The sequence below is a fragment of the Anolis sagrei genome, chromosome 2 (assembly GCF_037176765.1).
Source record: "Anolis sagrei isolate rAnoSag1 chromosome 2, rAnoSag1.mat, whole genome shotgun sequence".
NCBI classification, from domain to species: Eukaryota; Metazoa; Chordata; class Lepidosauria; order Squamata; family Dactyloidae; genus Anolis; species Anolis sagrei.
Genome location: NC_090022.1, coordinates 7,829,752 through 7,851,541, shown reverse-complemented (window position 1 = coordinate 7,851,541; position 21,790 = coordinate 7,829,752). Strand labels below are relative to the sequence as shown.

Sequence of the window (21,790 nt, the reverse complement as noted above, 5' to 3'; positions counted from 1 at the left end):
GATGCTTGTCATAGATGCAGGCGAAACGTCAGGAGAAAATGCCTCTAGAACATGGCCATATAGCCCGAAAAAACCCACAAGGACCTATAGACAAGTTTCAGCTTCCTTTTTTGGGCAGAGTAATTGAGAAGGCAGTTACACTCCATCTCCAAGCATTTTTGGATGGCAAACACTTTCTTGACCCATTTCAAACCACCTTCAGAGCAGGATACGCAGTTGAGACTGCTGTAGTCGCCTTGGTGGATTTTAAATTGCATTTTGTAATCATTATGAACCACTTTGGGTCTTGATCAAGAGAGAAAAGCAGGGCATAAACAACAAAAACAACAACATAATGTTTGGATGCATTTTGAGACTCAATGTGTTTTAGTCCTTAGAGTGCTAGGCTGAGATCTGGAGGTTCCAGAATCCAATTTGGAGCCCCCATTCCAACCCAGTCACTTTTAGCTTATTCATTTCCCCCATTCTTGCCTACAAGGGAAATTATGGATATAAAATAGAGACTGGGAGACCCACAGGAGCAATGTAATTACAACTGGTGTATTTACATACATATAGAATCATAGAGTTGGAAGAGACCTCGTCGGCTATCCAGTCCAACCCCCTGCCAAGAAGTAGGAAAATCGCATTCGAAGCACCCCCAACAGATAGTCATCCAGCTTGTTTCAAAGCCTCCACAGAAGGGGCCTTCACTACACTCCGGTGCAGAGAGTTCCACTGCTGAACAGCTCTCACAGTCAGGAAGTTCTTCCTAATGTTTAGAAGGGTCCAAAGAAGGAGTCTCCACCACACAGAAGAAGTCTCCACCACATATATCTCACAGCGCTATTATATTTGCAGATTGGGAGTTATGTTGAGCATTATGTTGAGCGTGTGAAAAAGATCTTGGAGTCCTCGTGGACAACAAGTTAAACATGAGCCAACAATGTGATGTGGTGGCAAAAAAAGCCAATGGGATTTTGGCCTGCATCAAGAGGAGCATAGTGTCTAGATCTAGGGAAGTAGAGCTACCCCTCTATTCTGCCTTGGTCAGACCACACCTGGAATATTGTGTCCAATTCTGGGCACCACAATTGGAGAGAGATATTGACAAGCTGGAATGTGTCCAGAGGAGGGCGACTAAAATGATCAAGGGTCTGGAGAACAAGCCCTATGAGGAGTGGCTTAAGGAGCTGGGCATGTTTAGCCTGAAGAAGAGAAGGCTGAGAGGAGATATGAGGGCCATGTATAAATGTGAGAGGAAGCCACAGGGAGGAGGGAGCAAGCTTGTTTTCTGCTTCCCTGGAGACTAGGACGCAATGGAACAATGGCTTCAAACTACAAGAGAGGAGATTCCATCTGAAAATGAGGAAGAACTTCCTGACTGTGAGAGCCGTTCAGCAGTGGAACTCTCTGCCCCGGAGTGTGATGGAGGCTCCTTCTTTGGAAGCTTTTAAACAGAGGCTGGATGGCCATCTGTCAGGGGTGATTTGAATGCAATATTCCTGCTTCTTGGCAGAATGGGGTTGGACTGGATGGCCCACGAGGTCTCTTCCAACTCTTTGATTCTATGATTCTATGATATGCAGTGGCCATCAACAGAGCATTTTTCTATGGAGCGTATAATAGTATGATTTTTTTATTTTGAAGCCATAGTGCAGTGGTTCTCAACCTGGGGTCCCCAGATGTTTTTGGCCTTCAACTCCCAGAAATCCTAACAGCTGGTATACTGGCTGGGATTTCTGGGAGTTGTAGGCCAAAAACATCTGGGGACCCCAGGTTGAGAACCACTGCCATAGTGGGTACATTTCCACCAACTGTAGCTCCACCTAAATCTGCAGCTCTCCAAATCCAACTCTGGCACCACAGCCTTGCCTTCTCTCTAGGCCAGTGCTTTCCAAACATTTCCTGTTGTCGGCACACGCTTTAGTCTTGCATCATTTTGCAATACAGTAATTCCGTTTTACTAGTAAACCAACCCTTTACAAGAGATCCAGACGCATACATAAACTTCAATAATGAAATGTATGGGGACACAACATACCTCGTGAAAACCATTCATTCATTTTTTAAAAGAATATATGATTTATTGCTTATTTTACATAGACTCAGAGGTTTCTCATTACGGCACCACACCTACACACTGCAAGTGACACACTAACATGTTGCAACGTGCAGTTTGGAAAGCTCTGCTCTAGGCCTTGGCCAGACACCAATCCTAGCTTTTGTTCCATCTAGGACAGTGTTTCTCAACCTGGGGGTCGGGACCCCTAGGGGGGTCACAAGGGAGTGTCAGAGGGGTCACCAAAGACCACCAGAAAACACAGTATTTTTTCTTGGTCATTGGGGTTCTGTATGGGAATTTGGCCCAATTCTATTGTTGGTGGGGTTCAGAATGCTCTTTGATTGCATGTAAACCAAAAAACCCCAGCAACTACAACTCCCAAATGTTAAGGTATATTTTCCCCAAACTCCACCAGTGTTTTCATTTGGGCATATTGAATATCCCAAGTTTGGTCCAGATCCATCATTGGGAGTCTGTTTCTGAGACTCCAAGTGGGGAGAGGAGAGCAGGCATGCTTGGCGCATGGCAGCATGGTACGCCTGCTTGGGCAAGGGAGATAATGCAAGGTTGGAGGGAGGCTCATGCCAGCGAATTCCTTCAAGGCGTGGGAGTTCTGTGTAGGAAGTTTGGCTCAATTTTGTCGTTGGTGGGGTTCAGAATGGTCTTTTGAGTGTAGGTGAACTATAAATCCCAACTCCCAAATGTCAAGGTCTATTTCCCCTAACCTTCACATTTGTGCATATTGAGTATTTGTGCCAAGTTTGGTCCAGATCCATCCTTGTTTGAGTCCACAGGGCTCTCTGGATGTAGGTGAACTACAACTCCAAAACTCAAGGTCAATGCCCACCAAACCCTTCCAGTATTTTCTGCTGGTCATTGGAGCTCTGTGTGCCAAGATTGGTTCAGTTCCATCATTGGTGGAGTTCAGAATGCTCTTTGATTGTAGGTTAACTAAAAATCCCAGCAACTACAACTTCCAAATGACAAAATCAGTCCCTGCCCTGCAACCCCACCAGTATTCAAATTTAGACGTGTCAGGTATTTCTGCCAAATTTGGTTCAGTGGATGAAAATGCATCCGGCATATCAGTTATTTCTATTACGATTCGTAACAGTAGCAAAATTACAGTTATGAAGTAGCAATGAAAGTAATTTTATGGTTGGGGGTCACCACAACATGAGGAACTCTATTAGGGGGTTGCGGTATTAGGAAGGTTGAGAACCACTGATCTAGGAGATCTATTCATTATGTATTTATGAGTTTGATCTGTATCCCATCTTGCCTCCAATATATTCAAATAACATTACAACCTCCCTGTGAGGCAAGTTAGGCTGAAAGAGAAGAGAAGCGATCCTAAGATGACTGAAAAACTTCCTAGCCCATCAGGGTGGCTTACAACCTGACTCCTACCAATTCCTCTCTTAGCTCCCTAGATGATATCTTACCCAAAATTTCCTTCCAACTTTGCAGGTTCCCTCCATGCAAAGTGACAGAGGTGCCCATTGGGGAGATTACACTCTTCCCCAAACATGCCCAGTCAGAGAGAAGAAGGTCATTCCCACAATACACTGAACAATAGGACAGAGAAGGAATCAGAATGATAGTGTTGGAAGAGACCCCAAGGGCCATCCAGTCCAACCCCCTTCTGCAGCAGAAATACATAATCCAAGCAGTCCCAATAAATGGCCATCCTGCTTAAAGCCCTCCAGAGAAGGACACTCCACCACACTCCCAAGTGGCATCAAATCCCATGCGGAAATGTTCCAACTCCAGAGATATCTTCCCAATGTTTAGGTGGAGTCTCTTCTCCTGCAGTTTAAACCCATTGCTCAATGTCCAAATATTTGAAAGGTGACATCTTTTCAAATAGAATCCTAGAGTTGGAAGAGACCTCAAAGGCCATCCAGTCCAACCCCCTGCAAAGAAGAAGGAAAGCACCCCCGACAGATGGCCATCCAGCCTCTGTTTAAAAGCCTCCAAAGAAGGAGCCTCCACCACACTCTGGGGCAGAGAGTTCCACTGCTGAACAGCTCTCACAGTCAGGAAGTTCTTCCTCATGTTCAGATGGAATCTCCTTTCTTGTAGTTTGAAGCCATTCTTGCAAGTCCTAGTCTCCAGGGCAGCAGAAAAGAAGCTTGCTCCCTCCTCCCTATGACTTCCTCTCACGTATTTATACATGGCTATCATGTCTCCTCTCAGTCTTCTCTTCTTCAGGCTAAACATGCCCAACTCCTTAAGCCGCTCTTCATAGGGCTTGTCCTCCAGAGCCTTGATCATTTTAGTTGTCCTCCTCTGGACACATTCCAGCTTGTCAATATCTCGCTCCAATTGTGGTGCCCAGAATTGAACACAGTGTGATTCCAGGTTAAGTGGTCTAACCAATGCTGAATAGAGGGGTAGCATGACTTCCCTGGATCTAGACACTAGACTCCTACTGATGCAGGCCAAAATCCCGTTGGCTTTTTTTTGCTGCCGCATCACATTGTTGGCTCATGTTTAACTTGCTGTCCACGAGGACTCCAAGATCTTTTTCACATGTACTGCTGTCTAGTCAGGCATCGTCCCCCATTCTGTCTCTTTGCATTTCATTTTTTTCTGCCTAAGTGGAGTATCTTGCATTTGTCCCTGCTGAACTTCATTTTGTTAGTTTTGGCCCATCTCTCTAATATGTTAAGATCGTTTTGGTTGCCCTTCTCTGGACACTTACCTGCTCATCCATATCTGGGCGCTCAAACTAGTAAGCCACGGTGGTTTGCATGATCAGCCTGGAGTCATGATGGGGCACCTGGGCCCGGTTCTGTTCAAACGTCTTTATTAATGACTTAGAGGAAGGGTTAGAAGGCATAATCATCACATTTGCAGACAGGACCAAATTGGGAGAGAGAGCCAATGCTTGAGAAGACAGGAACAGAATTCAAAACGATCTGAACAGATTAGAGAGATGATGAGCCAGAACTAACACAATGAAGTTCAATGAGGACAAATGCAAGATACTCCACTAAGGCAGAAAAAAGGAAATGCAAAGAGACAGAATGGGGGACGCCTGGCTCGAGAGCAGTATGTGTGAAAAAGATCTTGGAGTCCTCATGGCAGCAAGTTAAACATGAGCCAACTATGTGATATACATTATATTATATTTCCTGCGTGACAGAGAGTTTGACAAGTTGGCTCCTGTTGTCTCTCCCAAGTCTTATTCTATGATTCTAGGTTACAAGAAAGGAGATTCCACCTGAACCTTAGGTAGAACTTCCTGACTGTGAGAGCTGTTCAGCAGTGGAACTCTCTGCCCCAGAGTGTGGTGAAGACCCCTTCTTTGGAGGCTTTTAAACAGAGGCTGGATGGCCATCTGTCAGGAGTGCTTTGAATGCGATTGTCCTGCTTCTTGGCAGAATGGGGTTTGACTGGATGGCCAACGAGGTCTCTTCCAACTCTAACATTCTATGATCTTCCTAACTGTGAGAGCTGTTTAGCAGTGGAACTCTCCGCCCCAGAGTGTGGTGGAGGCTCCTTCTTTTGAGGCTTTTAAACAGAGGCTGAATGGTCATCTGTGGGGGGTGCTTTGAATGCGATTTTCACAAGGAGAGAGATGTGTCTTGATCCCCAGCATATTCCAGTAAGCCACACTGTTTCCAATTTGGAGTACTGGTTTAAAAAGGGAAACTGTGGGGATACAAAGTGACTTTGATTCCTAGCTGCAACAGTGTTGTGCGAATTTGGGACCGGGGTTGAAAACCCTGCTCGTTTATGGCATAACACTGGACAAGCCACACTTTAGGTTCTTGTGGGTTTTTTCGGCTATAGGGCCATGTTCTAGAGGCATTCTCTCCTGACGTTTCGCCTGCATCTATGGCAAGCATCCTCAGAGGTAGTGAGGTCTGTTGGAACTAGGAAAAGGGGTTTATATATCTGTGGAATGGCTGGGGTGGGGCAAAGAGCTCTTCTCTGCTGGAGCTAGGTGTGAATGCTTCAACTGACCACCTTCATTAGCATTTGAAGGCCTGGCTGAGCCTGGGAAAGTCCCCTGTTGAGAGGTGTTAAGATGTGCCTGGTTGTTTCCTCTCTGCTGTTTTGCTGTTGTAATTTTAGAGTTTTTTTTAATACTGGTAGCCAGATTTTGTTCATTTTCAAGGTCTCTTCCTTCCTGTTGAAAGCCACACTTTCTCAGCCGCAGAGGAAGGCATGGAGAGACCTCCTTTCAACCAATCTGACCCTGAAAAGCCCAAGGCTGGACCTCCAAGTCAAGGTTCAAGGCAAAGCAGGCAGGAAGGGAGGGAGATAGGAAGGAAGGGAGGAGGAACTGCAGAGATCCCTCCCTCTTGGCCAGGTTTGGGGGAAGAGGGTCATCTCCCCCCCCCCCCCCCAGGCATTTCATGTGTCCTGATGTATCCTCCCTTCCTGGCCAGGGATACTGGGAGGTGTAGTCCCAAGCCCAGTAGGTGGGCCTCCCTTTCCCTCCCTCCTCCTTTCTCCTCCTAAATGAGTGATCAAAGCGGGGGAGGGGGAGCCTCCCCATCTTCCCTCCCCTCTCCCTTCTGCTATGCCTCACCTCCCCTTTTTCCTTGCAGATCCGGGCTCCCCAAAAGCCCAAAGACAGGGAAAGAGGGCTCACCCATTGTCCAGAGAGGGGGGAACTCCTCTTTCCAGGCCAGGCGCCCCTTTCCTGGGTCCAGGCTGCTCTCTCGCGGAGGTGGGAGGGGCCTCCCTCCCTCGCTTCCCCGCCCCTTCCTCTGATTGGTTCCTAGACTCATAGCCTTGGAAGGGGCCATCATGGCCATCCAGTCCAGCCCCCTGCTCTTTTAGAGAGACTCCACTTTAATGCCCCTCTCCTTGCTAACAACAAGGCAGCAGGAGACGACGGGATCCCAGCTGAACTGTTTAAAATCTTGGAAGAGGATGTCTTTAGGAGGAGCCTGAAAACGTGGTTGTTCCAGTGTGCCTTCCCAGAATAAGGAGAACTCTCAGCAATATGTCCTCCTCACAATGCACTTTAATACTGACTTAGGATGGACTGTGCTCCCTCATTTCTCTCCAGAAAATCCTATCCTAGTTCTATTTTACCTTGTTCACCTCAGCATATTTTCAATTTTAATCTATTACATTTGGCCCGGCCATTTTTAAAATTGTTTATGTCACAACTGATTGTTTTTTGTTTATGTGATTTATACGATTTGTATTTAATTGATTGTTAATATTGATATTTTGTTTATTGATGTTTTGTTTGATGTACTTTGGGCTTGGCCTCATGTAAGCCGCACCAAGTCCCTTGGGGAAATGGTAGTGGGGTACAAATAAAGTTTATTATTATTTATTATTAAGACAATGTGAATTACTCAGCTCTTCCCAGGAGCTGCTGCCTATGTGCATATTTATCTGTCTGTGCCTTCTCAAACTAGTTATGCTATGACTTCATTTCTGATTAATGGTGACTTGAAGGCAACTTGAAGGCAACCCTTCTGTGACGATGTGTAAATTTTATTCCTTTGGTTATGTGTAATTTAAACAGTAGTTTATGGATGGTAAGTATGAAGGAATATATTTTGTTGGAGATGGTGACTTGGCGTTAGCTGGGTTGCCATAGCAACAGGGGCGGAGCCAACTGCCTCTTCAGGAGGCAGCTGTTTTGAAAGTCAGTCAGTAAGCCGGTGAGCTACTGAGAAGACTGAGTCTCTGGGTGGAGATTCAGGGAATGTGTCTGTAGCCGGTGTGCTATAGGGAAGACTGAATCTCTGGGTGGAGATTCAGGGAATTAATTGGTGACCAAAGGGGTTACAGAAAAGGACCCAGTAGTGATAAAACTACAGGGGGTTATTGATTCTGAGTTAAGAATCAAGGTTTGGCTGGGAGCCAATTCTGTTAATAAGCCTTTTAGCTTATTTGTTTTATTAGGACAGTTGTCCAGAAGAGTTACATCTGCTTATAGAAACCTCTTGAAGTCTGTGCCTGAGATTACTCATGTAACCAGTCAAGATTTGTGCCTCTTGTGAAGAAACAGTTAAACATGTTATACTCCTGTTTAAAATAAACTTGTTACTGTTTTCCTCAAGCCTTGCCTGATACAGTTTCTCTCAAGGCAAAAAGCCTACATAAGAAGTAAGGTCAAGCCAGGGACAGTGGGCGCTACGCTATCAAATGAATAAAGCCTTCTGTAATTAATAGTCCCTTTATAAAATAGCTCCTAAGCCGATATTGATTGTTGCCCGGCTTTCCTCACAGATTAGGTAGCAGTAAGCTTTAACCACACTTCTTCACAAATTGGTGGTATTCGGTGGCATTAAAACGGTCTTCTTCACACCTTCTTAGTAGGATTTATCCAGAGGGGCTTTGCTTTTGCCTTCCTCTAAGACAGTGGTTCTCAACCTGGGGTTCCCAGATGGTTTTGGCCTACAACTCCCAGAAATTCCAGCCAGTTTACCAGCTGTTAGGATTTCTGGGAGTTGTAGGCAAAAACACCTGGGGACCCACAGGTTGAGAACCACTGCTCTAAGAGAATGTGATTTGCTCAAGGTCGTCCAGTGTGTTTCTAGTGCCAAGTCGGGCTTTGAGCTCTGTTCTCCAAAGAGGTTGTCCAATGCTCAAACCATTACACCATTTAGCCACGTGAAAACTTTATTTGTTTCTCAAAATCTACAAAACTGAAGTAGAAGAAGCTGCAGAAGTTTCAGTGAGCTTTCTAAAACAGGGGTCCCCAAACGATGGTCCATGGGCACAGATGAGGCCCTACAAGGTTATTTACCCGGCCCCCACCCTAAACTTTAGACTTAGGGTTGCCGTAAGTCTGAAAGGACTTGCAGGCTTTTATAGAAAAACATTTTATTATGTGTATTGGTAGTATTTTTTTTCAAAGTTTATGTGTTTTAATTATTCTGTAACCCACTTCAAGCTACAAGGAGAGACAGGTAAGAAATAACATTATTATTATTATTATTATTATTATTATTATTATTATTATTATTAGCTGTAAGGAGCCCCCGGTGGTGCAGTGGGTTAAACCCCTGTGCCGGTAGGACTGAAGACCGACAGGTCGCAGGTTCGAATGGGGAAGAGGCGGATGAGCTCCCTCTATCAGCTCCAGCTCCTCATGCGGGGACGTGAGAGAAGCCTCCCACAAGGATGATAAAAACATCAAAAAATCATCCAGGCGTCCCCTGGACAACGGCCAATTCTTGCAGACGGCCAATTCTCTCACACCAGAAGCGACTTGCAGTTTCTCAGGTCACACCTGACATGACTAAAAAAAAAAAAAAGAAGCTGCTGTACCCGCCATGCATTGCTGTGGCCAACCTTCCCTCTTTCTCTCCTTCCTTCCCTTCCTTCCTTTTCTACCTCTTGCCTTCCTTTCCCACCCCTTTTCTTTCTCTCCTTTCTTCCTTCTCTCTCTCATTCTTTCCTTCTCTTCTTTCTTCCCTGGTAGCGGATGAAGCTCCCTCCCTCACCAGACCCACCATTTTGCCCTGTTTCTAGCTCCTGCTCTGGCCGGAAGAGGGAGGATGGTCAGCAGTGCCTCTCGTACATGCTGTGTCCTTGCGCAGGAGGGGCCGGGGCCATGGAATTCATTTGTGTGCATGCGTTGTGTTGTACTCTACCTTTTTTGGATTTTAATACTTCTTTCGCTGTTTTGGGGTGATTTTTTTGAGTCAAGGTCACTCCTTGGATTAGTAGGTGTCTTGTGGCCAAATCTGGTGTCATTTCATCCAGTGCCTTTTGAGTTATGTGCGTCCCACAAACGAACATTACATGTTTTTATGTATAGACTAGCCATCCCTGCCACACGTTGCTGTGGCCCAGTCTGTGTATATGTGTTTTGTATGTGTATATATGTGTGTATATATTTGTGTATAGGTGTATATATGTGGTTTTGCGCATGCGTTGTAATGTAGGTTTTTTTTTGGCTTTTTAAGTCTCTTCCGCTGTGGGTAAAAGTATGATAGCTGGGACCCTACACTGGTTGCGCAACGTGGGTCTGCATTAATGAGGGGAACATCTGTGTGAGACAGCACAGCGAGTGAGAGATGCAGCTGCGTCAGAGTCCTGGGAACATTGTTCGCCATAAAGGGGGAGATGAAACATTTCTATCCCGTTTATCGTCTTGGTAAGCCATTGTTTATCATTTAACAGTAAATAACATGACTTCACTTGCTTTGCTGTTTGTTGTCCCCCACCCCTTTTCTGTCCTCCCCTTTCTGACCTGCGTTGTGCATGTCTTCCCTTCATTAATTCTGACCCGCAGTGCGCAAGTAGCGTAGTGTACGGTCCCAGCTGTCATACTTTTGCCCCATTGTATTTTTCAGTGTTTTTATGAGTGATGTCAATCATTGGCCTGATAGGTGTGTTGTCTCCAAATCTGATGTCAATTCACCGAGTGGTTTTTGAGTTATGTCAATCCCACAATTGAACATTACAATTTTATTTATATAGATGATGATGTTTATTATTATTATTATTATTATTATTATTATTATCAGCTTTATTATCATAAAGTAATAGGAATTTGTTGATATATTTTTTCAAACTATAGTCCAGCCCTCCAATAGTCTGAGATACTTTTGTATATGTGCTTTGTATGTGTATATATGTGTGTATATATTTGTGTATAGGTGTATATATGTGGTTTGTGCATGCGTTGTAGGTTTTTTTGCATTAATGAGGGGAACATGTGCGTGAGACAGCACAGCGAGTTAGAGACGCAACTGCGTCAGAGTCCTGGGAACATTGTTTGCCATAAAGGGGGAGACAAAACATTTCTATCCCGTTTATCGTCTTGGTAAGCCATTGTTTATCCTTTAACAGTAAATAACTCTAACATCACTTCACTTGCCTTAAGCATAATGCTTGGCTGTTTGTTGTCCCCCACCCCTTTTCTGTCCCCCCTTTCTGACCTGCGTTGTGCACGTCTTCCCTTCGTTAATTCTGACCTGCGTTGCACAAGTAGCATAGTGTAGGGTCCCAGCTATCATACTTTTGCCCCTTTGTATTTTCCAGTGTTTTATGAGTGATGGTCAATCATTGGCCTGACAGGTGTGTTGTGTCCAAATTTGGTGTCAATTCACCCAGTGGTTTTTTTGAGTTATGTTAATCCCACAAATGAACATTACAATTTTATTTATATAGATTATTATTATTATTATTATTATTATTATTATTATTATCAGCCAAAAGTAGGCCCACACTCCCCATTGAAATACTGGTACATTTCGGTTGGTTACTATTGTTCCTACAAATAAGAGATGTGCAATGTGCATAGGAATTTGTTGATTTTTTTTTTCAAACTACAGTCCAGCCCCCCAATAGTCTGAGATACTTTGATTCGGCCCTTGGCTTAAAAAGTTTGAGGATCCCTGTTCTAAAACAAGCACAAAACATAAGAACTTGCAGCTGAAAAGGGAAAAAAAAAAGTCCAGTGTGGATACCACATCATATCAGCTGACGAACCTGCCAAAAGCGTGTCAAAAGAAGACATAAGATGTCTTGAAACAAATGTAAGACTATACAAAAGCTGTAACATCTTTCTGTCCATGTGTATTTCCTTCATTGTGGGCATATTTCGGTGTCTACCGAGGGCTGATGTGATTGGGTCTCTTCCCACACTCTTGGCACTGGATGATTTTTCTCCTGGTGAGTTTTGAAGCCTGTGATCGAAATATAACTCTTTCCACACTCCAGGCATTTATAAGGTTTCTCTCCTCTGTGATACATTTCATGCCCAATGAGATTTCTCTTATGCGTAAAGCCTCTCCCACACTCCAGGCATTTATGTGGCTTCTCTCCTCTGTGGGATTTCTGGTGCATCTTGAGGCTTGCGCTCCAACGGAAACTCTTCTCACACTCCAGGCATGCGTACGGTTTCTCTTCGATGTGACTAGTTCGGTGGTTTTTGAGGACCGATTTCAAGCTAAAGCTCTTCCCACAGTCTAGGCACTTATAGGGTTTCTGGCCTCTGTGATTCATTTCGTGCCCAAGGAGACTTCTCTTTTGGGTGAAGCCTTTCCCGCACTCCAGGCATTTATATGGCTTCTCTTTCATGTGCGTGGTGAGGTGTCTGCTGAGGTCTGCATTGTAATGAAAGCCTTTCCCACACTCCAGGCATTTGAGTGGCTTCTCTCCCATGTGGTTCTTTTGGTGCCTGCAGAGCTCTCCTTTTTGATGGAAGCCTTTCCCACACTCCAGGCATTTATGTGGCTTCTCTTTGGTGTGGATCTTTTGGTGCCGACTGAGGTCTCCTCTTTGATGGAAGCACTTTCCACACTCGGGGCATTTATGCGTCTTCTCTCCGAAGTGGCTGTTTTGGTGCCTCTTGAGGGCTGAGCTGTGATTGAAACTCTTCCCACACACAAGGCATGTGTACGATTTCTCTTCCGTGTGACTATTCAGGTGAGTTTTGAGGACCGATTTCAAGCTGAAGCTCTTCCCACACTTCAGGCATTGATAGGGTTTCTCTCCCCTGTGATTCATCTCATGCCCTATGAGAGTTCTCTTTTCGGCAAAGCCTTTCCCACACTCGAGGCATACATATGGCTTCGCTCCTATGTGTTTTTTTTGGTGCCGTGTGAGAGTTGATCTCCACCTGAAACTCTTCCCACACTGCAGGCACGAGTAAGAATTTTCTTCCGTGTGACTATTCTGGTGACTCTTGAGGACTGATTTGTAGCTGAAACCCTTCCCGCACTTCAGGCATTTATAAGGTTTGTCTCCTCTGTGATTCATCTCATGTCCGATGAGATTCCTCTTTTCGGCAAAGCCTTTCCCACACTCCAGGCATTTATACGGTTTTTCCCCCATGTGTGTTTTTTTGTGTCGACTAAGGTTGCCGCTATGATGGAAAGTTTTCCCGCACTCCAGGCATTTATACAACTTCTCTACCATATGGGATTCTTCACAGTTAATAAGGTGTATACTATATCCGAAGCCGTCTTCCATTTGATGGCATGTAGGCTGTCCTTTCTGTATATTATCTGCGACATGATCGTTCAGATATAATGCCTGGTGGAAGAAGTCGTTCTCGTAGACAAGGCAGTTCCAGATATCTCCATTTTCGACGGTTATTTCTTGGATTGGGATTTCCCAGGTACCAGAAGGAAGCGGGCGCATTCTCTCTTCTTCTGCATCCGTTCTCGTGCTCTCCTCTTCCTCCTCTTCACATCTCTCAACTTGCGGCAACACTTCACAAGGCGCTTCCCCATTTTGACTTCCCGGTCCATCACCACCTTGAAAGAAAAACACAAAGAAGCAGTGAGAAAAGGGAGCACGAAATCAGTCAATTAGCAAAAATGTTAGGATTTTTAGCAGAGAGGAAACAACCAGGCACAGCTTAACACCTCTCAACAGGGGATTTTCCCAGGCTCAGCCAGGCCTTCAAATGCTCATGAAGGTGGTCTGGACCAAACTTGGCACGGATACTCAATATGCCCAAATGCGAACACTAGTGGAGTTTGAGGAAAATAGACCTTGACATTTGGGAGTAGTAGTTGCTGGGATTTATAGTTCACTTACATTCAAAGAATATTCTGAACCCTACCAACGATAGAATTGGGCCAAACTTCCCACCCAGAACCCCCAGAACCAACAGAAAGTACTGTGTATTGTCGATGGCTGGAATCACTAGGTTCTTGTGGGTTTTTTCGGGCTATAGGGCCATGTTCTAGAGGCATTTCTCCTGACGTTTCGCCTGCATCTATGGCAAGCATCCTCAGAGGTAGTGAGGTCTGTTGGAAATAGGACAATGGGTTTATATATCTGTGGAATGGCTGGGGTGGGGCAAAGAGCTCTTCCCTGCTGGAACTAGGTGTGAATGTTTCAACTGACCACCTTCATTAGCATTTGAAGGCCTGGCTGAGCCTGGGAAAATCTTTTGTTGAGAGGTGTTAAGCTGTGCTTGGTTGTTTCCTCTCTGCTGTTCTGCTGTTGTAATTTTAGAGTTTTTTTAATACTGGTATTAAAACAACTCTCAACAAAAGATTTTCCCAGGCTCAGCCAGGCCTTCAAATGCTAATGAAGGTGGTCAGTTGAAACATTCACACCTAGCTCCAGCAGAGAAGAGCTCTTTCCCCCACCCCAGCCTTTCCACAGATATATAAACCCATTGTCCTAATTCCAACAGACCTCACTACCTCTGAGGATGCTTGCCATAGATGCAGGCGAAACGTCAGGAGAAATGCCTCTAGAACATGGCCCTATAGCCCGAAAAACCCCACAAGAACCTAATGTTAGGATTTGTTAATTTATTGTGTCAGAAGCAAAACTTGGCATTATGCTAAATGTCTTGTCGGAGGCTTTCATGGCCAGAATCACAGGGTTGTTGTAGGTTTTTGGGGCTGTATGGCTATGTTCTAGAGGTATTCTCACCTGATGTTTCACCTGCATCTGTGGCAAGCATCCTCAGAGGTTGTGAGGTGTGTAGAAGCCATTGAAATTCACAAACATGTGGACAATTCCAACAGAAAGGAAGAAACCATAAAAATGAACAAAATCTGCCTACCGCTACTAAAAAAACTCTAAAATTATAACAATAAATAAAAAACAAAACTCAAACACAGGAGAACTCCAGACAAGAAACAATCAGGAACACCTAATCACCTCTCAATAATGGATTCCCCCAGGCAAAAACAAGCCACTCCTTAAAACTGTCAGGCCATCGAATGTTAATCAAGGTGGCCAATTGGACATTTCACAGATATATCAACCCAATTTCCCTAGTTTCCAACAGACCTCACAACCTCTGAGGATGCTTGCCACAGATGCAGGTGAAACGTCAGGAGAGAATGCATCTAGAACATGGCCATACAGCCCCAAAAACCTACAACAACCCTATGCTAAATGTCCTTTGACCAGAAGTTGGCAACTTGGAGTGCTTCTGGTATTGTTGCAAGAAGGTCCTCCATTGTGCATGTAGAATCATAGAATCATAGAATCAAAGAGTTGGAAGAGACCTCATGGGCCATCCAGTCCAACCCCATTCTGCCAAGAAGCAGGAATATTGCATTCAAATCACCCCTGACAGATGGCCATCCAGCCTCTGTTTCAAAGCTTCTAAAGAAGGAGCCTCCACCACACTCTGGGGCAGAGAGTTCCACTGCTGAACGGCTCTCACAGTCAGGAAGTTCTTCCTCATGTTCAGATGGAATCTCCTCTCTTGTAGTTTGAAGCCAGTGTTCCACTGCGTCCTAGTCTCCAGGGAAGCAGAAAACAAGCTTGCTCCCTCCTCCCTGTGGCTTCCTCTCACATATTTATACATGGCTATCATATCCCCTCTCAGCCTTCTCTTCTTCAGGCTAAACATGCCCCGCTCCTTTAGCCGCTCCTCATAGGGCTTGTTCTCCAGACCTTTTATCATTTTAGTCACTCTCCTCTGGACACATTCCAGCTTGTCAATATCTCTCTTGAATTGTGGTGCCCACAATTGTCTGAGCTCAGGCGGTATTGTAGTAGGCGGTCTGTGGTTTGCTCTTCTCCGCATTCGCATGTTGTGGACTCCACTTTGTAGCCCCATTTCTTAAGGTTAGCTCTGCATCTCGTGGTGCCAGAGCACAGCCCGTTCAATGTCTTCCAGGTCGCTCAATCATCTGTGTGCGCAGGAGGGAGTTTCTCATCCGGTCTCAGCCATTGATTAAGGTGCTGGATTTTAGCCTGCCACTTTTGGATTCTTACTTGCTGAGGTGTTCCTGCGATTATCTCTCTCTGTCTTAGGAAGTTGTTTCTTGATTTAAGCCATTGGCATGCCGGCTGATATCCGAACAGCGGATGTCACTGACTTGGTCCTTTCAATGCTGGCTGCTACTTCCTGGCGGATGTCAGGTGGTGCAATACCAGCTAAACCATATAATTTCTCCAGTGGTGTAGTGCGCAGACTACCTGTGATAATGCGTCATGTCTCATTAAGAGCCACATTCACTGTTGAGATGTATTCTATACTGGACATAGTAGCAAAGCGCAACGGCAGATGTCTTCACTGTATCCTGTTGTGACCCCCAAGTTGTGCCAGTCAGCTTTCGTACTACATTATTTCTAACACCCACTTTTTGCTTGATATTCAAGCAGTGCTTCTTGTAAGTCCGCGCACGGTCCAGAGTGACTCCCAGGTATTTGGGTGTGCTGCAATGCTCCAATGGGAGAGAGTGAGAAAGAAGATGTGAGATCTTGCTATGGAGGAGAGAACCTTGTCTCATCCAAGAGGTGGGGAAGCTGTGGTCTTTTGGAAGTACACAAAATAGTATGGGGCATGATGTGACTTATTTATTTACAGTATTGATATTCCGCCCTTCTCACCCCACAGGGGACTCAGGGCAGATTACAATATACATATACATGGCAAACATTCAATGCCATAGACACACAACATATATAGACAGATACACAGAGGCTATTTAACTTTCCAGCTTCACGAAGGTATGTTCGAATTCTGGCCACTGGGGGAGCTGTTGCTTCACCGTCCAATTGCAACACAGAATCCTTGATGGAGTACTTCCTCATTCTTTCGCCCGCTGCTGGAGATTTTTATGGCATCATAAATTAGTTAAATTAGCCTCCCCGCATAAGCGGTACCTACATTTTCTACTTGAGAGATGCAACTGTCTTTCAGGCTGCAGAGGTCAACAGCAAGCTAGACAAATGGTCAGGAGCTTACTCAAACTCAGGCTGGCTTCGAACTCATGTCTTTTCGGTCAGTGGTGATTTAATGTAGCTGACTCCCAGATAGCTGCACTACTTACAATCCAAAAATGTAGTAAAACATTCTTCAGTTAATTCAACTTCTCTTATTGTTATTTAAATGTGCGCTGTGTTGAACGAAGTCTATTTATATTTATTTGTTATGGGTGCTAAATCATTCTTTTGCCAGCATAACTTTCATCATATCTTGGGTGGGGGGCGTATTCTGGGAGATGGAAGAATAAGCTCTGCTTTTCCGCTGGATTAAGAATCAATTTCAAGAATAATAAATTGGAGCATGACAAGAAATAATCAGCAAGGAAATTGGCCAAGATGCAAAGCAATAAAAACCACGAACAAAAGGTAAGAAAGGAAAGTAAATAAGGAAGATGGAAGCAATTTCACTGACAGAAGTGAAGGAAAAATCAGAGTTGGGAAGGCAATGTCGGGGTGGAAGAAAAACAACAAGATATGCAAAACTAGAGATGAGGGAAATCCAAAAACACTGTCCAAAACAACTAAAATAGGAATTTTTAATTTTAATTACTTTTGGCCTACCCATAGATTTTAAAGTATGTGTCCTATTTGATAATGCTATGTTATTGTTTTATTGTTTTGTTGTTTTAAATTGCTTGTATTGTTGTTGTTATTGATTGTATTGTTGTATTTTGGGCTCAGCCTCATGTAAGTCTCACTGAGTCCCTTGGGGAGATGGTAGTGGGGTATAAATAAAGTGTTGTTGTTATTATTATTATTATTATTATTATTACTATTACTAGCCACCCCCTGCGACGCGTTGCTGTTGCCCAATTTGTGTATATGTGTTTTGTGTGTGTATATATGTGATTTTGCGCATGCGTTGTAATGTATTTTTTCTTTTTTGGCTTTCTAAGTCCTTTCGGTTGTGTTTTTCAGTGTTTTTATGAGTGATGGTATAGGGACCAAGAAACCAAAAGTAGAGTTACCCCTCCCCTTCTTAGGGAGGCGAAGCACAGAAGAGATAGTCGCTAGGCTACTGCATTCATGTAAGATGAGCGCATATACTCATAGACAGTAAGCATAGGTAAATTGTATCCAATCAGAAGTTGCTTGAGTGTTTTTTTAATTGCTGGAGTATAAAGGCTTTGTTTGAAACGAGATCTGGGCGGGCAGTCTTTGTTCTCTGGCCTAAAATGGCCAAGGGCTGTACCGTCTCATGCTGATCAGCTTGAAATAAAAGACTTGTTGAAAACCTCATTGGATCTCATCTCCTGATTGCCTTCTGGTCTGTCACCCCAAAAACTCCCAGTCTCTAACATTTTTGGAGGTTCCACCGAGATCTGGGTGGTGATTGCCATTGGCTGGAGGACAAGAGGTGGCCTTTGGAGGCCCAGAGCAGCAGCACCCATCTGGTGACAGCGGCTATTGGAGTGCGCTGAGAAAAGGGGGCCCCCACTGACTGACCAGTGGCTCTGCTTGTCGCAGCCCCCAGGTGTGTCCTGTCTGTCTCTGCCGAGAAAGAGGTTCAACAACTCTTATTAGAGGACAGCCGACCGGTCGGAGGAGGAAGGAGAAGGAGGCGTTTCCAAATACACAGGCGAGTGTGGGGAATATAAGGCCTATCTTCCTGGAGAAAAAGCTAGCTAAAGAGGGAGGCAGGGAGGGGGAAGGAACAGACATTCCCCCAGATAGCTGATCCGTGAGGGTGCCCCTATACCGGGTCAGCAGTGCCCCCTAGTGGAAAAAATGGGAAACAGACAGGGAAAGTTTAAAGAAGAGGGGGGGGAGTTCACCCCCTTGAAATGCATGCTCACTCATTTTTCTAAGTTTAAACGGTTTGCTGCGTCAGGGAAGTGTAACAATCCAAATAAATTAAAAAGTCTATGTGAACTGGATTGGCCAACCTACCACCTCAATCATCGTTGGCCTGATGTGGGAACATATGACCGTTCTATAGTTGAGCAATTAGAACGATATGTAGCACAAAACCATCCGGATGAGTTTGGGTATGCATCTGCATGGTGTTCTGTTGTTACTGCACAGCCGAGTTGGCTTCAAAAATGTTCAAAGGGTTATTGCATGACTATGCAGGCGAATCCAACCGCCCCAGTAGAGAAAAAGGGGCAGGAAGAGGTTAAAAAGTCCAAAAATCCAATCCTGCCAGATTCGGGGTCTCCAGAAGATGAACCAAGACCCCCTCCCTATGTGCCCCCTGCAGTTCTGTATCCGGCATTACCGCCTATACAAGGGGCAGAAGGGGGAGGCCCCACACCCGAGGAAAGAAAAGGAGTAAAGATTGAAGTTCAGGTTCCATCATCCCCTTCAGGGTTGCCAGATTTAAGAGACCCTGAGACAGATGAGGAAGAGGATGAGGAAGTGATATGGCAAAAGACTCCAGAGGGATCTAAGAGATACGAGATGAGACAAAGGAAGGAAACAAAGACAATAAATTTAAATCCTCTCAGAGAGGTGCCCCAATTATTACCTGGAAGGCCTAATGCAGCTGGGGATCCTACGTATAGGACTCAGACTGTATATCAGCATGTGCCTTTTACCAGTTCAGATCTGCTTAATTGGAAGAGTTCTAGACTCCCATGGTCAGAGGATCCATCCGGAATGGCCATGTTTATGGAAGGGATAATGGGAACACATAATCCCAGTTGGGGAGATTGTCGTCAGTTATTAATTGTGTTACTAACTCCTGAAGAGCGGACTCAAGTATACACTGAGGGGAGAAATTTGGCCTTAGAAAATTATAGAGGTAATGATCCAGTAACATACCAGGATGAAAAGTTCCCTACTTCTATAGACCCAAGATGGAATCCAAATGATGCAGAAGGTCTCCAAGCCTTGAGGAACTTTCAGCAACTATTGATAAAAGCACTTCGCAAGGGCCCCCCCAAGGCAATTAATTTGCGAAAGATTTATAAGGTTGAACAAGAAAGGGAAGAAACCCCAGGGACATATCTAGAGAGACTGCGAGAGGCGTACCGAAAATATTCACCTTATAATATGGAATCTACAGATGAAAAAGATGTCGGTAATTTAGCATTGAAAAATAGTTTTATCAGTCAGTGTGCCCCAGATATTAGAAGGAAGATTCAGAAACAGCCAGGGTTGGAACATATGACGTTGGGAAGAGTTATGGAGATAGCCTCAAGGGCTTATATTGAGAGGGAGGATATAGAGAAGAAGGAAGAAGAGGAAAAGACAAAGAAGAAGGCAAAAGTATTAGCTGCTGCATTTGCAAATAACCAGTCCCCAGAGAGAGGAGGAACGGTTGCAAGAGGGCAAAAGAAAGGATGGGGAAGAGGCAGAGGCCGGCACCGTGATCCATGTTTTTCCTGTGGACAGATGGGTCACTGGAAAAGAGATTGTATGCAGCGGCAACAAGGAGGATCAGGCGAGCCCAGAGGCATACAGCAGAGTGAGGGAAGAGGCGGAAGTGAAAGGCGAGGACGTGGCAGAGGCGGTCCAGAGAAAAGTTGGGGAGAAAGAGGAGGCCGAGGAGCGGCCCAGCCCTCTCCTTGGGCTAGTGTGCCACCAGCTGGTGGATCAGGAGAATGCATGTATGGAATGGCTGTAATGGAAGAATTAAATTATAATTAGGACAGACCGGCTCCTGGCCCCCAAGTGGACACTTTGATAATGACAGGCCCCAGGGAGCCAATGGTCTGTATTGATGTAGGGGGCCATCCAACTAATTTCTTAATTGATACTGGAGCAGATCGATCAGTTGTCTGTCAGAAATTGGCACCAAAGACAAAAGAACAGATAAATGTAATAGGAGCAACGGGACAAAGACGGACCTACCCTATACTAGAAGAAAGGGAATGTAAATTAGGACAACATGAAGTGATACATAGGTTCTTATATGTGCCAGAATGTCCATTGCCTCTGTTGGGAAGGGATATGTTGTGTAAAATGAGAGCTACTTTGGCATTTGAAGAAGATGGAATGACACATTTAAACTTCAGAGGACCACAATCTCAACAGCATTTATTAACTTTGACAGCACCTATGGAAGAAGAATGGAGACTGTACACAGTAATAGAAACCCGGCAAGATTGGGCTACTTTCAACGTCCCCGGAGTCTGGGCAGAAGACAACCCACCTGGCTTGGCAATTGATATACCACCAATCTATATAGAACTGAAGCCAGGGGCCACCCCAGTGCGCATTCCACAGTATCCTCTACCACGACAAGCCATCATAGGGATACACAAACATTTGCAACGGTTATATGAACATCACATTTTGACTTTATGTCAATCTCCTTGGAATACTCCTTTGCTTCCAGTCCAGAAAGGCCCGGATGATTTTAGGCCCGTTCAGGACCTGAGAGCCATCAACAAGTTAGTGGTCCCCCTCCATCCAGTTGTTCCAAATCCATATACCTTATTGAGCTTGATACCAGCTAAAGCAGCGTGGTTCTCAGTCTTGGACCTTAAGGATGCGTTTTTCTGTTTAAGGTTGGCCCCTCAGAGTCAGCCCATTTTTGCTTTCCAGTGGGAAAACCCAGATACTGGACAAAAAATACAGGTAACGTGGTGTCGACTTCCTCAAGGTTATTCCCATTCACCATCAATATTTGGACAAGCCCTAGCCCAAGATCTGCTGCCACTACAACAAGGAAATCAGACTTGGATGATTCTGCAATATGCAGATGACCTATTATTAGCTGCTGGAACTAGAGAAGAGTGCATAGAAGGAACAGAAATGTTATTAAAACATCTGGAGCAAAAGGGATATCGAGTATCCAAGAAAAAGGCCCAATTGGTCCAGAGAGAAGTCCGATACCTGGGATTTCGAATATCCCAGGGAATGAGGAGCTTGGGCATAGAGAGAAAAGAGACTATATGTTCAATACCTGTACCTAGTTCGAGAAAACAGACACGCGAATTTTTAGGCTGTGCGGGGTTTTGCAGACTTTGGATATCGGGTTTCGCCTTACTAGCAAAGCCTCTTTATGAATCTACCAAGGGTAGCAGTAAAGAACCCTTCCATTGGGGAGAGGAACAACAAAAGAGTTTTGAAGCACTAAAAGAAGCCTTGATGCGGGCACCAGCCTTGGGATTACCTGACTTGGATAAACCGTTCACGTTATACGTGGGAGAGAGAGAAGGG

The 21,790-nt window shown here is 44.8% G+C and overlaps 1 pseudogene; it reads right to left on the bottom strand.

Moving 5' to 3' along the window:
- The window catches only part of LOC137095990 (zinc finger protein 850-like), a 90,457-nt pseudogene that overhangs the window by 16,982 nt on the left and 51,685 nt on the right, over positions 1-21,790 (bottom strand).